The sequence below is a fragment of the Macadamia integrifolia genome, unplaced genomic scaffold, assembly GCF_013358625.1.
Source record: "Macadamia integrifolia cultivar HAES 741 unplaced genomic scaffold, SCU_Mint_v3 scaffold960, whole genome shotgun sequence".
Lineage (NCBI taxonomy): Eukaryota > Viridiplantae > Streptophyta > Magnoliopsida > Proteales > Proteaceae > Macadamia > Macadamia integrifolia.
In genome coordinates this window covers 186284-199354 of record NW_024870602.1, presented here as the reverse complement: position 1 = coordinate 199354, position 13071 = coordinate 186284, and the positions used below count along the sequence as shown (strand labels likewise).

The window sequence follows — 13071 nt, the reverse complement described above, 5'->3', positions numbered from 1 at the left end:
CCTAAGATTGTGATTGCACCCCCTTTCTACTGCCTACAATCTCCCTGCAACCCTACTACAGCTTATATTTTGCGGTCCTCTTTCTCTGGAATCTTCCTCTCATGTTGCATTCACTGGGTGACAGTACTGCTGCTTTTGTATCTTCTCTGCATATTATTTGTTCAGCAAGTGTTGTGTTGCATAAATAAAAGGTATTTTTTTAATGAAAAATAGAGGAAAATATCATATATACTAAAAAATATTGAAGAGCACTTGGGACTAAGGAATGGATAAAAATTGTTGGCCATTATCTTTCTCCTTTGGTTATCTCCTCTGTAGATATTTATCCTTGGAACATTTCTTCGAAGAAGAATACATTGTGTTTCAACTCCAAGGGAAAAAAATCGATTCAACCTGGTAATGGCCCGAGACTAAAAGGCCAAATCAACCTAAAACCAAACCAAACCGAAACCAAAACCGACCAAAAACCAAAATTGCTTAATGGGTTGGTTTCGGATTCACACATTATGAGACCAAAACTGACCAATTGACACCCCTAGGTTTGGGTGCTCATGGCTAGGTGTGGGTGTGCATGGGCGAGGTGTGGATGTGCAAGTTCTATCTTCTGGGAATGATTACGGGAGATATGATGGTCCGATTTTGAAATACCATATATAGGAATCGTGATTCCGAGTACTATCCATTCGTACAGTCGCTTTGGACCAGATTTCTTCGTCTATGGGAATTCATAATTGGACCCTTTTTTCTCTCGCACGGGGCTTCTAGGGTTTTCGGTTGAGTACGGAATGTTTCAGGTTTGGGTTACCTCAGTCAGTTGTCATCTCTATCGATCGGAAGCTATTGGTCGCGTCCACAATCCGGAAGTCATCATAGTCTAGGGAGGGCGACAAAATTGGGTGTCTACACTGAGCCAAATTAACCGAACCGAATCAATTCGGTTTGAGCATATGATTATTCCCTCGGTTCAGCTTGGTTATAGTTCAGGGTATAAGAACCATCGGTTCAAAACAAACCGAATTAGTACTGGTTTAAGTATATGAATATTCGCCTTTGTTTTTTTTTCCTTGGTGGTAAGTGTTTCTTGCAATTTATTACACATATTCACATGCTAAGATAATTTTAGAGTTGACAATGACCATAATATCCATAATTTGAGCCCATTATGGCCTTTAGTCCATCACAATCATGGTCCAAGAGTGGAACCGTTTACATAACCGAATTAAAACAGAGTTATAAAACAGTATTACAGAACTGAATCAGAATCAAAATCGAGCCAAACTGAATTAAATTGGATTGTGTATTCAACTATGGAACCGACTCGGTCCTCGATTCAATTTTGTTTAACTCATCATCCCTTTGAACCGAACTAAAACTGAGCCGATTGACACCCTTAACTGTGGGAACACATGCACGAACATCCAATTAGGGTTGGAGCGTCTTTTCATGATGCCTGTTTCTGGGTGTAGATAACACAACTAGGTACTAATCATTTTCTCCTTTTATTTTTTAGACAGTAGACATTGGAGGTTAAGCGTAGACACCATATATAACAGCCACATTAATATGATAATATATTTTTCGTTCCGGTAAATATGGTTGTTTGATCAAATTCAATGAATATTTTATCTATATAATCATCTAAACATATACTATCATAATGTCTTGAACATTGATAAAAAAAAATTATTTGAATAAAAGGAACTTCTGAAAATCAAAGGATTTGATGACCTCAAAATTTGAGATTTAGCCTATACATGTAAGAAAGAGAAATTGTATGGTGAGAAAGGTTCCTACAATGTGTGGGTAACAAACATTTTCCTTTAGATATGGTTTCTTCTGATTATCTACTTACTTTGACATGCGCCACAGCCAAATCTCCGGGCATACTCTTTGTGATATCTCACCACATGTCACAAGAAATACGTTAAGTTTTTGATCTTTCCCAAACAAAGAAGATTTTTTTTTTAATTTCATTCCTTACATGATCATGTCATTGGCTCTGCCACTATAAGAAAGGTAGAAAGGAGAAGAAAACTACATAGCTAGGGGGGAAACCACAAACCACACGGTAACAGCGTTGATCTTATTGTCTCTCTAACTAGAGTAAGTATCTATTTTTTTTCTATCTGTTTATCTGCTTCTTCCTTAGTTTTAATCTTAACATTCTATTACCCAAGGGGGTAGTACAGTTGGTGAGCAACGAACTTGGTACGAGCCATAAACTTGGACAACCTAAGTTGGACTTCCACTAGGCATATCTTGGGCCACTCACATGGGGTTGTTTAGTGCTCTTCATTGCTTTTAGTGAAAGTTGAATGGTTCTCATTCAACCTTGATATGATCTTGTCCATGTGGTTGTGGGGTCAATACGGGCCACCGGGACTAGTCAGACCGAAGGCCTGGATACCTGTCGTTAGCAAAAAAAAAACTAAACAAAATAATAAACTTATTATGCTCTCTCCTAAAAAATTATAATTAAAGTTTTAGTATAGGGCTTTGATCTCAATGCCCATTGATAATGTTTAGAGAGAGAGAGAGAGAGAGAGAGAGAGAGAGTGGTCTTCTGAATGATGAGGTAGATCAAATGTCACAACCTTGCTTCAATAGACCAAGGCATGCGGCACTGGACACCTCACCGTATCTGGTTAGCATGTTTCCTCAGGATTTAGACTAAGGCAGATCATAACACCACCATTACACTACCAAATATCAGAGTTCATATATACATGCACAGTCCAACAATAAGATATTTTACATAAGCTCCAGCGCCAACTAAGTGATAAGATATATATACAATTGTCCAGGTGAGAGTTACATACCTTACAAAAGGAGAATATTTACACAGTTTGCAGTATCTCAGTAGTATTAAGGTTTTAGGGTTTAGGGTTTTGGGTATAGTGTGTAGGATATAGGGTTTAAGGTTTAAGTTTTAGGGTTTAGGTTTTAAGGTTTAGGGTTTAGTGTTTAAGGTTTAGAGTTTAGGGTTTCGGTATTAGGGGTTTCAGGTATAGGGTTTAGGTTTTAAGGTTTAGGGTTTAGGGTTTAGGTTTAAGGTTTAGAGGTTTAGGGTTTGGGGATTAGGGTTTTGGGGTTAGGGTTTGGGGTTTAGAGTTTGGGGTTTAGGCTTTAGGGTTTTGTGTTTAAGGTTTGGGGTTTAGGGTTTTAGGTATAGAGTTTAGGGTTTGGGTTTTAGGGTTTCTGGTTTTAGGTTTTAGGGTATAGGGTTTAGGGTTTAGGTTTTAAGGTTTTGGGTTTAGGGTTAAAGGTTTAGGGTTTAGTATTTAAGGTTTAAGGTTTAGGGTTTAGGGATTAGGGTTTATCGTTTAGGTTTTAAGGTTTCGGATTTAGGGTTTGGGTTTTAGGCTTTAGGGATTTGGGTTTAGTGTTTTGGGTTTTAGGTTAACTGTTTAGTGTTTAGGGTTTTGGGTTTAGTGTTTTGAGTTTAGGTTTTAGGGTATAGGGCTTTTGGGTTTAGGTTTTAGGGTATAGGGCTTTTGGGTTTAGGTTTTAGGGTAAGGAGCTTAGGTTTTAGGGATAAGGGTTCAGGGTTTAGGGTATAGGCTTTAGGGTTTAGGGTTTAGGGTTTAGGGTATAGGGTTTAGGGTTTAGGGTTTAGGGTTTAGGGATTAGGTTTTTGGGTTTAGGGTTTAGGGTTTATGGTATAGGCTTTAGGTTTTAGGGTTTAGGGCTTAGGATTTAGGGTTTAGGGTTTAGTATTTTGGGTTTAGGGTCTGGGGTTTGGGGATTAGGGCCTAGGGTTTTCGGTTTAGGGTTTAGGGTTTAGGGTTTAGGGTTTTGGGTTTGGGGTATAAGGTTTAGGGTTTTGGCTTTATGGTTTAGGGTTTAGGGTTTAGGGTTTAGGGTTTAGGGTTTAGGGTGTAGGTTTTAGGCTTTTGGTTTTAGAGGTTAGGGTTTATGGATTAGGGATTTAGTGTTTAGGGTTCAGCGTATAGGGTGTAGGGTTTAGGGATTAGGTTTTAAGGTTTAGGGTTTAGTGTTTAAGGATTAGGTTTAGGGATTGGGGTTTAGGGTTCTGGGTTTAGGGTTTGGGGTTTTGGGTTTACGTTGTAGGGTATAGTGCTTTAGGGTTTAGGTTTTAGGGTTAGGGTTTGAGGGTCTATGGATAAGGGTTCAGGATTTAGGGTTTTAGTGTTTAGGGTTTGTAGTGTAGGGCTTAGGTTTGTAGGTTTAGGGTATATGCTTGAGGGGGTTTAGGGTTTAGGGTTTAGGGTTTAGGGTATAGGGTTTAGGTTTAATGGTTTAGGGTTTAGGGTTTAGGGTTTAGGGTTTGGGGTTTAGGGTTTGAGTTTAGGCTTTAGGGATTTGGATTTAGGGTTTAGTGTTTTGGGTTAATGGTTTAGGGTTTAGGGTTTTGGGTTTAGAGTTTTGGGCTTAGGGCTTAGGGTTTTGGGTTTAGGTTTATGGTTTAGGGTTTAGGGTTTTGGGCATACAGTTTAAGGATTAAGGTTTTGGGATTTTAGGTTTATTGTGCTGGTTTTAGGGTTTTTTTTAGGGTTTAGAGTTTAGGGTTTAAGGATTAGTGTTTTAGTGTTTAGGCTTTAAGGTGTAGGGTGTAGGGTTTAGGATTTACGTTATTAGGTTTAGGGGCTAGGGTTTAAGGTTGTGGGTTTAGGGTTTAGGTATTTGGATTTTAGGGTTTAGGGTTTAGGGTATAGTGTGTAGTGTTTCGGATTTAGGATTTAAGGTTTAGGGTTTAATTTTTAAGGTTTACGGTTTATGGATTAGGTGTGTAAGGTTTAGGGTCTAAGGTTTGGGGTTTGGGTTATAAAGTTTGTGGTTTAGGCTTTAGGGTTTTGTGTTTAGGGTTTAGGTTTTAGCGTTTATGGTTTTTGGGTTTAGGGTTTAAGGTTTTGGATTTAGGGATTTGGGTTTAGGGTTTAGGGTTCGGGGTTTGGGGTTTAGGTCTTAGGGTTTATGGTTCGGGGTTTAGGGCTTTGGGTTTAGGGTTTAGGGTTTAGGGTTTAGGGTTTTGGGCCTAGAGTTTTAGGATTAGGGTTTTTAGGTTTTTGGTTTAGGGTGTAGGTTTTTGGGTTTTGGTTTTAGGGTTTAGGGTTTATGGTTTAGGGAGTAGGGTTTTAGGGTTTAGGGTTTAGGGTTCAGGTATTAGGGTTTTAGGTTTTAAGTTTTAGGGTTTTGTTTTAAGGTTTAGGGTTTAATGTTTAAGGTTTAGGGTTTAGGGTTTAGGTATTAGGGTTTTAGGTTTTAAGTTTTAGGGTTTTTTTTTAAAAGGTTTAGGGTTTAATGTTTAAGGTTTAGGGTTTAGGGTTTAGGGTTTAGGGTTTAGGTTTTAGGATTTTAGGGTATAGGGTTTTGGGTATTGGGTGTAGGATTTAGGGTTTAAGGTTTATGGTTTAGGGTTTAGGTTTTAAGGTTTAGGGTTTACGGTTTAAGGTTTAAGGTTTAGGGTTTAGGTATTAAGGGTTTAGGGTTTAGGTATTAGGGGTTTAGGGTATTGGGTTTACGGTGTAGGGTGTGGGGTTTAGGGTTTGGGCTTTAAAATTTAGGGTTTAGGGTTTAAGGTTTTGGGTTTAGTGTTGAAGGTTTAGGGTTTAGCGATAGGGGTTTAGAGTTTTGGGTTTAGGCTTTAGAGTTTTGTGTTTAGGGTTTTGGGTTTAGGGTTTAGCGTTCAGGGTTTAAGGTTTAAGATTGGTTTTAGGGTTTAGGGTTTAGGTTTTAAGGTTTTGGGTTAAGGGTTTAAGGTTTAGGGTTTAGTATTTAAGGTAAGGTTTAGGGATTAGGGTTTAAGGTTTGGGATTTTGGGTTTGGGGTTTAGGCTTAATGGTTTTTGGGTTTAGTGTTTAGGGTTTTGGGTTTAGGTTTTAGGGAATAGGCCTTTAGGGTTTGGGTTTTAGGGAAAGGGTTTTAGGTTTTAAGGATAAGGATTTAGGGTTTAGGGTTTAGGGATTGGGGTGTAGGGTTTAGGGTTAAGGGTTTAGGGCTTAGGATTTTGGTTTAGGGTTTAGGGTTTTGGGGTTTAACATGGTTTAGGGTTTAAGAATTAGGGTTTAGGGTGTAGGTTTTTGGGTTTTAGTTTTAGGGTTTAGGGTTTAGGGTTTAGGGTTTAGGGTTTGGGGTTTAGGGATTAGGGTTTTAGGGTTTAGGTTTTAGGGTTTAGGTATTAGGGTTCTTTAGGTTTTATGTTTTGGGGTTAAGGTTTATGGTTAAAGGTTTAGGGTTTAGGGTTTATGGTTTAGGTTTTAGGATTTTATGGTATAGGGTTTTGGGTATTGGGTATAGGATTTAGGGTTTAAGGTTTTGGTTTTAAGGTTTAGGGTTTAGGGTTTAAGGTTTAGGGTTTAGGGTTTAGGGTTTAGGGTTTAGGGTTTATGGTTTAGGTATTAGGGGTTTAGGGTATAGGGTGTATGGTTTAGGGTTTAGGTTTTAAAGTTTAGGATTTAGGGTTTATGATTTAGTGTTTAGTGTTGAAGGTTAGAACGGGGAGATGAGATGGAGGTCAGTGGAGGATTGAATTGAACTAGAGAGGACTTCTAGGGAGAGGGCAAAGAGGAAAGGGGAGAGCAGGCAGTGTTTTTAGATATCAACAGACGAGGGAAAGAAGCCGGCAGAAGAACCATTTACAAGGACAGAGAAACGTGGGAGGAAATACAAGAGTGAATCCAATGAATGAAGATAAGGGGGACGGACATGCTGAAGAGGACATTGGAGACGAAGTCCCATCTGATGAAGTCAAAGGTTGTATGGATATTAAGGAGGGCAACTAGGGAATGAGATTTTTTGTCAACCTCTGACATTCTCTTGGTAGAGAATGATATTATCAAAGATGCTTTTGCCGGCATGAAAGTAGATTGATTGGGGCCGACTAGGGAGTCAACCACCTGCTAGATCCTATTGGCAAGGATTTTGGCAATAAACTGTAGAGAAGATTATAAAGGGAAATCGGCCTGAAATCCCCCATGGAATTAGCCCCTTCTTTCTCGGGGATAAGTTAGTTGACCCCTTGAATCTTAGAGGGATTGAAGAAAAGTTTGGAATCCAGCCTTTAAGCGGTGTGTCTAAGGCTTAGGCCGCATGTCACCTTACCTAGTTTGACACTTATTATGCCAAATATCATTTATTTAAGATATTATTCATAAATAAGCAAAATACCCCCCTATTTGAATCCAATAACAACAATTTTGATATCAAATTCCAAAAAGATAAAAGGTTAACCCCTAGTCTAAGAACAAAATCCAGATTTTTGGTTGTCAGAGCGATTTGCAACTTCAAATATGGGTTTTTTCTCAATTCTGAAAATTTCATAAATTTTATCATGGTAAAACATTGCTAAGAGCCAGAAGTGCAGTAAAATAATATTTTGTTTTGATGTCTTCAAATTTTTTTTATTTAGGCGATTTTAACAGCATTTGCGTACTTTAAAATAAGTTTGACTGGAATATAACTTTTTCATTACAACTCAGACTTAAGTAATCTTAGATTTGTTGAAAAGCTGCTTTTTTTCTTTACCTAATACAAAAGTCTCTTATAAAAATAAAATCTTGTTGATTTCTTAGGACTTAATATTGATTTTTTATGATTTGATGTGGCTTAATGTTAATTTTTATGATATAAGATACATTGTGGTGTACTGAATAATGTTAGATAGAGGGGAAAAGAAATAGCACTTGGGCGCCTTGGTCACCTAAGCGCTTAGGCACCCCTCCACCACCTTGGGTCTCCTTGACAACCATGGTTGTGCCCAGGTTGAATCCAAAACTGTGGGGGTGGGGGGGGGACCTAATACGTTTTTCCTCTATTTTTTTTCCCTTGGGGATGAAGTATCCTAGCATCCAGGTGACATAGGAAAACAGCTAGTTGTCCTGGGAAAATGTACCATGGGACATCTGACTCAAGGGGTTATGTTGCTTATGCAACTTATCTAACCTCGAGTTGATACTTCTAGTATTGAGAGGCTTTTTAACTGTTATCTCATATAAAAGCTTTAGTGCGACATAGTTTTATCTAAGCTCAATGGGATTGAACTACCAGACTCTTAAGAAATTTTTTTTGCAAATGGTTTCTCGTAACCAGTAATTAACTTCATTTAAATGCCAAGTTTCAGAATCTGGGTGAGATGATGGTTCTTGGCAGGAATGATGCAGCACTTTCTCCAAGTTTCATTGATGGGTTAACCTTGGAGGGTCCTATTGGTCATACAGGTAAAGTCTGCATATCTTTGCGCTGATCTTTGGCATTCTTGTCTGATTTGCCTCCTAGCCATGTTTCCTTCTTAACATTTCAGCAAGGAAGATAGCATAATTGATCAGATTACCAACCGATGAACATCGACTTAAAGTTGGAATAAGTTGGCTAATGAAATCTGCCATAGACTCTGCTGCATCATTGCAGAGCTCCCTAACCAAAGTTCTTTCAGGGTCTTAGATCCATTCATGCTTTCATCGAGGGGAAATGATGGATATATCTGTGTACTATTTTTTTTCCCTACTAAGGTTGCTGTATTGTTGCTTATGCAATTGGTAATATAAATACCATGAAAGATTCTAATGATTTTGCTAACAGCTTGCCAGTAAATTTAAATGGAGAACTGAGATAATTCACATCTTTAATTTAAGATCAGGCCATCTTCAGGTTATTACAGTCTGCTCCAATTGAGACATGTGAAAACCTGTAATTTATTAGGGTTACGATACAATACTCAAAGTCGAAATAGGGCATTGTGCAACATTTTTCTATGTAGTTATGCCATAATCTTTCTAGCCATGATTTTCTTAAAAAAAGGAATGGATGAAATGATAACAATTTTAAGCTTTTTCAAATTGAGTTTGGTTTGAAGGTTTGGCATTAGACTTTCACAAGATTGTACCTTCCAGCAGAGCTGGTTGTTCCAATAGAGAGATGGATGTGAATATCCAGTGTGCTGGGAATTCACCATGCTAATCAATGAGTTTATGCAGGAAGTATTGTGTTTGATCTGTCGAACCTAAGTAACGATCTATGGCAATTGAGTAATGTTGCTAGTCATAAAAGTATTTAGATCCCCAATTTGAGCCTATGGCTTTAAAAATGTCATTATTGGTGTATGTTTTGATCCACATGGACAAAAAAGTTCTGCAGATTTTAGTGGAAGCATGTTAAAAGGGCAGAAAGTTCATAGATCTGGTGGACATTTGTGAAACCATTTTTTAAGTAAGGATTTACATTTGGGTGGGAATCTTGGCATGTTAATTGGGTATTTAGAGGAACAAATTTGGGGGGGAGGGGGAAATAGAAGTAATTCCTTGCCGAAAGTTTGTGGATGTCAAGGGTAATATATTCTGATTTTGTTCAAAATCTGGAAACTTATCATCTAAGCAATACTATTTTAGCATAACCAGCTGCTACAAATAAGATTTGAAAGTTAATCTGGAAAGTGCCTGTTTTGCAAAGAATTTTGGCAGTAGAATCTTCAGAGATTACCTACTGTTTCATTTCTCCATGACTAACATATAATTATGTACCTGAATTGTCGACTTTGTGATACAAGCATTGCGACCATCGATCATATATGTTTTGACAGTTCTTATGTTTCTCCAGTATGGCTTAAACCTAAAATTAATAGTCTTATTAGCCCCTTACCAAAGTGATTTTGTTTCGCCTCTTGTGCAATTTCTGATAATATCTTTGTGGCTCATGAGATATTAGATTGAATGTACCACACCAGAAGGAAATGTGGGATGATGGCTTTAAAATTTGAGCTTAGCAAGGCATATGACAAAATTGAGTGGTGTTATCTTGAGAAACTATTAATACCGATGGGTTTTGCAGATGCCTGGGTAAATTGGATTATGTAATGCATATCTACTGTGGAGTATCATATCAAATTCAGTGGTGGATTCATAGGCAAAGTCACTCCTCATCGTGGACTAAGGCAAAGCTATCTCCTTAGCCAGTACCTGTTTATCCTCTGTCAGGATGGCCTTTCATGTTAGTTTCTCTCCCAGCTGAAACTTGCCATCTCATTTTGGGTATTAAAACTAGTAGATCTGGCCCTAGTGTCTCTCATCTATTCTTCGCTAATGATTGTCTTTTCTTCTTAAAGCAAAGACCAAGGAATGTAGGCTTATTTCTAAACTCCTTCATGATTACTGTATGTGGTCAGGACAGGAAATAAATAATAGCAAATCTGTCATTAGCTTTGGTCCTAACACTTGTTCACTCTCAAGAAAGAGAGATGTGACATTTTGGGACTTAATGAGATATCCAACGATGTTTAGGATACCCACTAACTTTTGTAAATCAAAGAAATTGTTATTTTCAATTATAGTGGAACTTGGCTATAATAAACCCTCATCTCTTCTTCTTTTGCCCATTCTCCTCCCTTGTCTGGAAGAATGTCTTGTCTAAATGTTGGCCATCCCGCAGGACTATTCTCTCCCTTGACTGAGAATGGGTGTAGGTGGATATGACTTTCTCAGGTTCCTCCATTTGTGATACGATTGGAAAACTGGCTTTTTGTGCTACAATCAACCATCTTTGGATGGAACGCAACATCCGTAGATGGACTCCCAAATTCCGTTCTCAGGACCAGATTTGGAAAACTATCTACTTTGATGTTACTTCCAAAGCCCAAGCCCTTCTTAACCGCCACCCCCCGGCCGGTCCCCATCTCCCCAAAAAACTCTCTCATCAACTCCTAGAACCTTCAGGTTGATCTCTTCCAGCCCCCTTGATGGTGTTAGCCTTCCCCCCTGGTCTGTCTTGGCTCTGCATTAGTTTGTTTTTGTTATTTTCTTTTTCCCCCTGGGTTGGCTTCTCCTTATTGGCTTAAGCCCTCCCTCCCCCCTTCTCCCTTGTATATTCTCTCCTCTCCTTGGTAATTAATTATTTATTCATCCAAAAAAAAAATCTCTAGTTGGAAGAGTAGCCTTTTATTCCAAGCTGGGAAAGAGGTTCTAAACTTCTAATTAAAGTAGTAGTAACCTGTCTCCCCCCATATGCCAAGTCTGTGTTTTTCTTACCTGTATCTGTTTGTAGTGCTTTAAGTAAGGCTGTCCATCACTTCTGGTGGAAGGACAGTTTGGATAAAGGAATTTTTTGGGCTATATGGGCTCATTTATGTAAGAGCAAACAGTTTGGGGGCTTAGGGTTGTAGGATTTTAAATGTTTCAATATAGAACTTTTAGCTAGACAATGCTGGTGGCTCTTAGAGAAGAGGGAGGCTTTGTGAGTGAAGGTTTATTTCCCTTCAAATTTTCTTGAAGCCCCCACTAAAAATGTTGTTCTTGGTATGGCATAACATTCTAAGAGGTAGAGATCTCCTCCTTAAGGTTCTTAGAAGGAAATTTGGGGATGGGTTCTCAATTGACATTTAGTGTGATGCTTGGTTTCCTACTCTTCCAACTTGGGAGAATTTCAATCCCTTAGGGAGAGTTCACAAAGTATCTGAGTTAATTAATCATGATTTAATACATTAGAATGTTCCCATATTGTATCAAATTTTTGTACTATAGAAGCTCAAGCCATTTTTCACTTTCCCCTTTGATGTGGCTAGGTAGGAACTACCCAACCCAGTTAGGATCCCAAAACTCCAATTAATAAATCACTAATCCTTAGGGAAATCTAAAATCGGACATGGAACAAAAGTCCAAACCTAGGAAGAATTGGAGAAACTTGCGGCTGGAAGTAGGAGGCCTGTGGAGGTTCAACTTCTGGTCAATTGCTCCTCTTGTGATGCTAATCAAACACTCCAAAGGGTTTTGTAATCTGATCTCAGGTTTGGGAGATCTAAGAGAAGTTCCCAGTTAGGAAACTAGGGATGGTCTTTAGAAACAGATGATAGGGAGCTCAGTTGGCCACCAAACTTGGGTCGAGTGGGCCTCCTAGGATCAGGAAGAAACCCCCAAAAGAGGTGGCTGATTAGGGTTCAGGGGATGGAGATCTGGCCTTGGTCGATCCACCCTCAAAACCCCTGAAAATTTGGAGATGGATCTAGTTAGTTTGGCCTCTTTTGATCTTTGTTGATAGCTGACGTTTTGGACTTCAATTAGACTTCGAATGAAAACTCAATCACTCTCTCACAGCAAACAAATAAAATGGAAAATAAGAAAATAAAGAGAGTCGATGGAGAGGTGGAGAAGGGTGGAAGAAGAGTGATGGAATTCTCACCCCCTAGGTTTTGGGTATCACACCCCTCAATGGGTTAGGCATCTCACCTCTCAATAGCAGCTGTTTCAGTCAAGAGTTTGCATTCACAATTTTCATTAATCAATTCTCTAACTGAGTACAATTGATGAATGCCTCTTTTATAGGCTCACATGAGTGAAATAAAAAAGGACACTAAAATAGGAAACTAAGAGCTAGAAATAAACTTCCTTACTTTTGACTTGCTAACCAAGTAGGAGTAATTTAGTTACTAATAACTGAACATAAAAAGGAACTAGCCTAAGTTACAAAATAGGAAACTAACTTGACTAACTTGACAATCCAAAATTGAAACTAATCCAAGGCTATCTTGGCCAATTCGATGGCAGCTGGAGCTCTTCTCTTGAAGCTGTTTTTTCAACAATAAGGGAGAGCCGTAAGGGGCTTCTAGAAGATCCTTTTTTAAGACAAAACTGGCTGAGAAAAGATGCTATCGATGGAGGAGGTTGCTTTGCTGTGGAGGGTTCCCAGAATGGAAACTAAAGCTGTAAATTGGAATGCTGGACAGATGGTTTGATGGTGCTAACAGGGAAACTCCTAGAGGCTCCAGTTGGGGTTGCAATGGGACTCATTTGATGGGTAGATGGGCTGTTGCTGAGCTGGCCTGACTTACCAAAAAGGGAACCAAATAACTACCCAAATATGGGCTGAGAAGCTGCTGCTCGATGGGGCTGGAATAGCCTGGCTGGACCGAGGCTGGACTTGGTTTGATGGGGGCCAGCAGCCCCTTCCTTGTGCAAGCCTGATCTACATCACCCTTTAGTATCTCTTGTAAATCTGATTATTGGTTTTGGGGCCCTTCCATTGATGCACTCTTCTCTGTTAAGACTGCTTACCACTTAGCCCTATCTTATTTCCATCACAGCTCTTTTGGGGACCTGAGGCCATCTGGAGATCCCTTCCGGTCCAATC

At 38.9% G+C, this 13071-nt stretch overlaps 1 long non-coding RNA gene across 1 annotated transcript; it reads left to right on the top strand.

Moving 5' to 3' along the window:
• The first annotated feature begins 7804 nt into the window (after nucleotides 1–7804).
• Nucleotides 7805–8580, top strand: LOC122070642. The gene is made up of 2 exons (XR_006137883.1): nucleotides 7805–8177; nucleotides 8261–8580. It is a non-coding gene; the product is annotated as an uncharacterized LOC122070642 (long non-coding RNA).
• Nucleotides 8581–13071: the final 4491 nt, after the last annotated feature.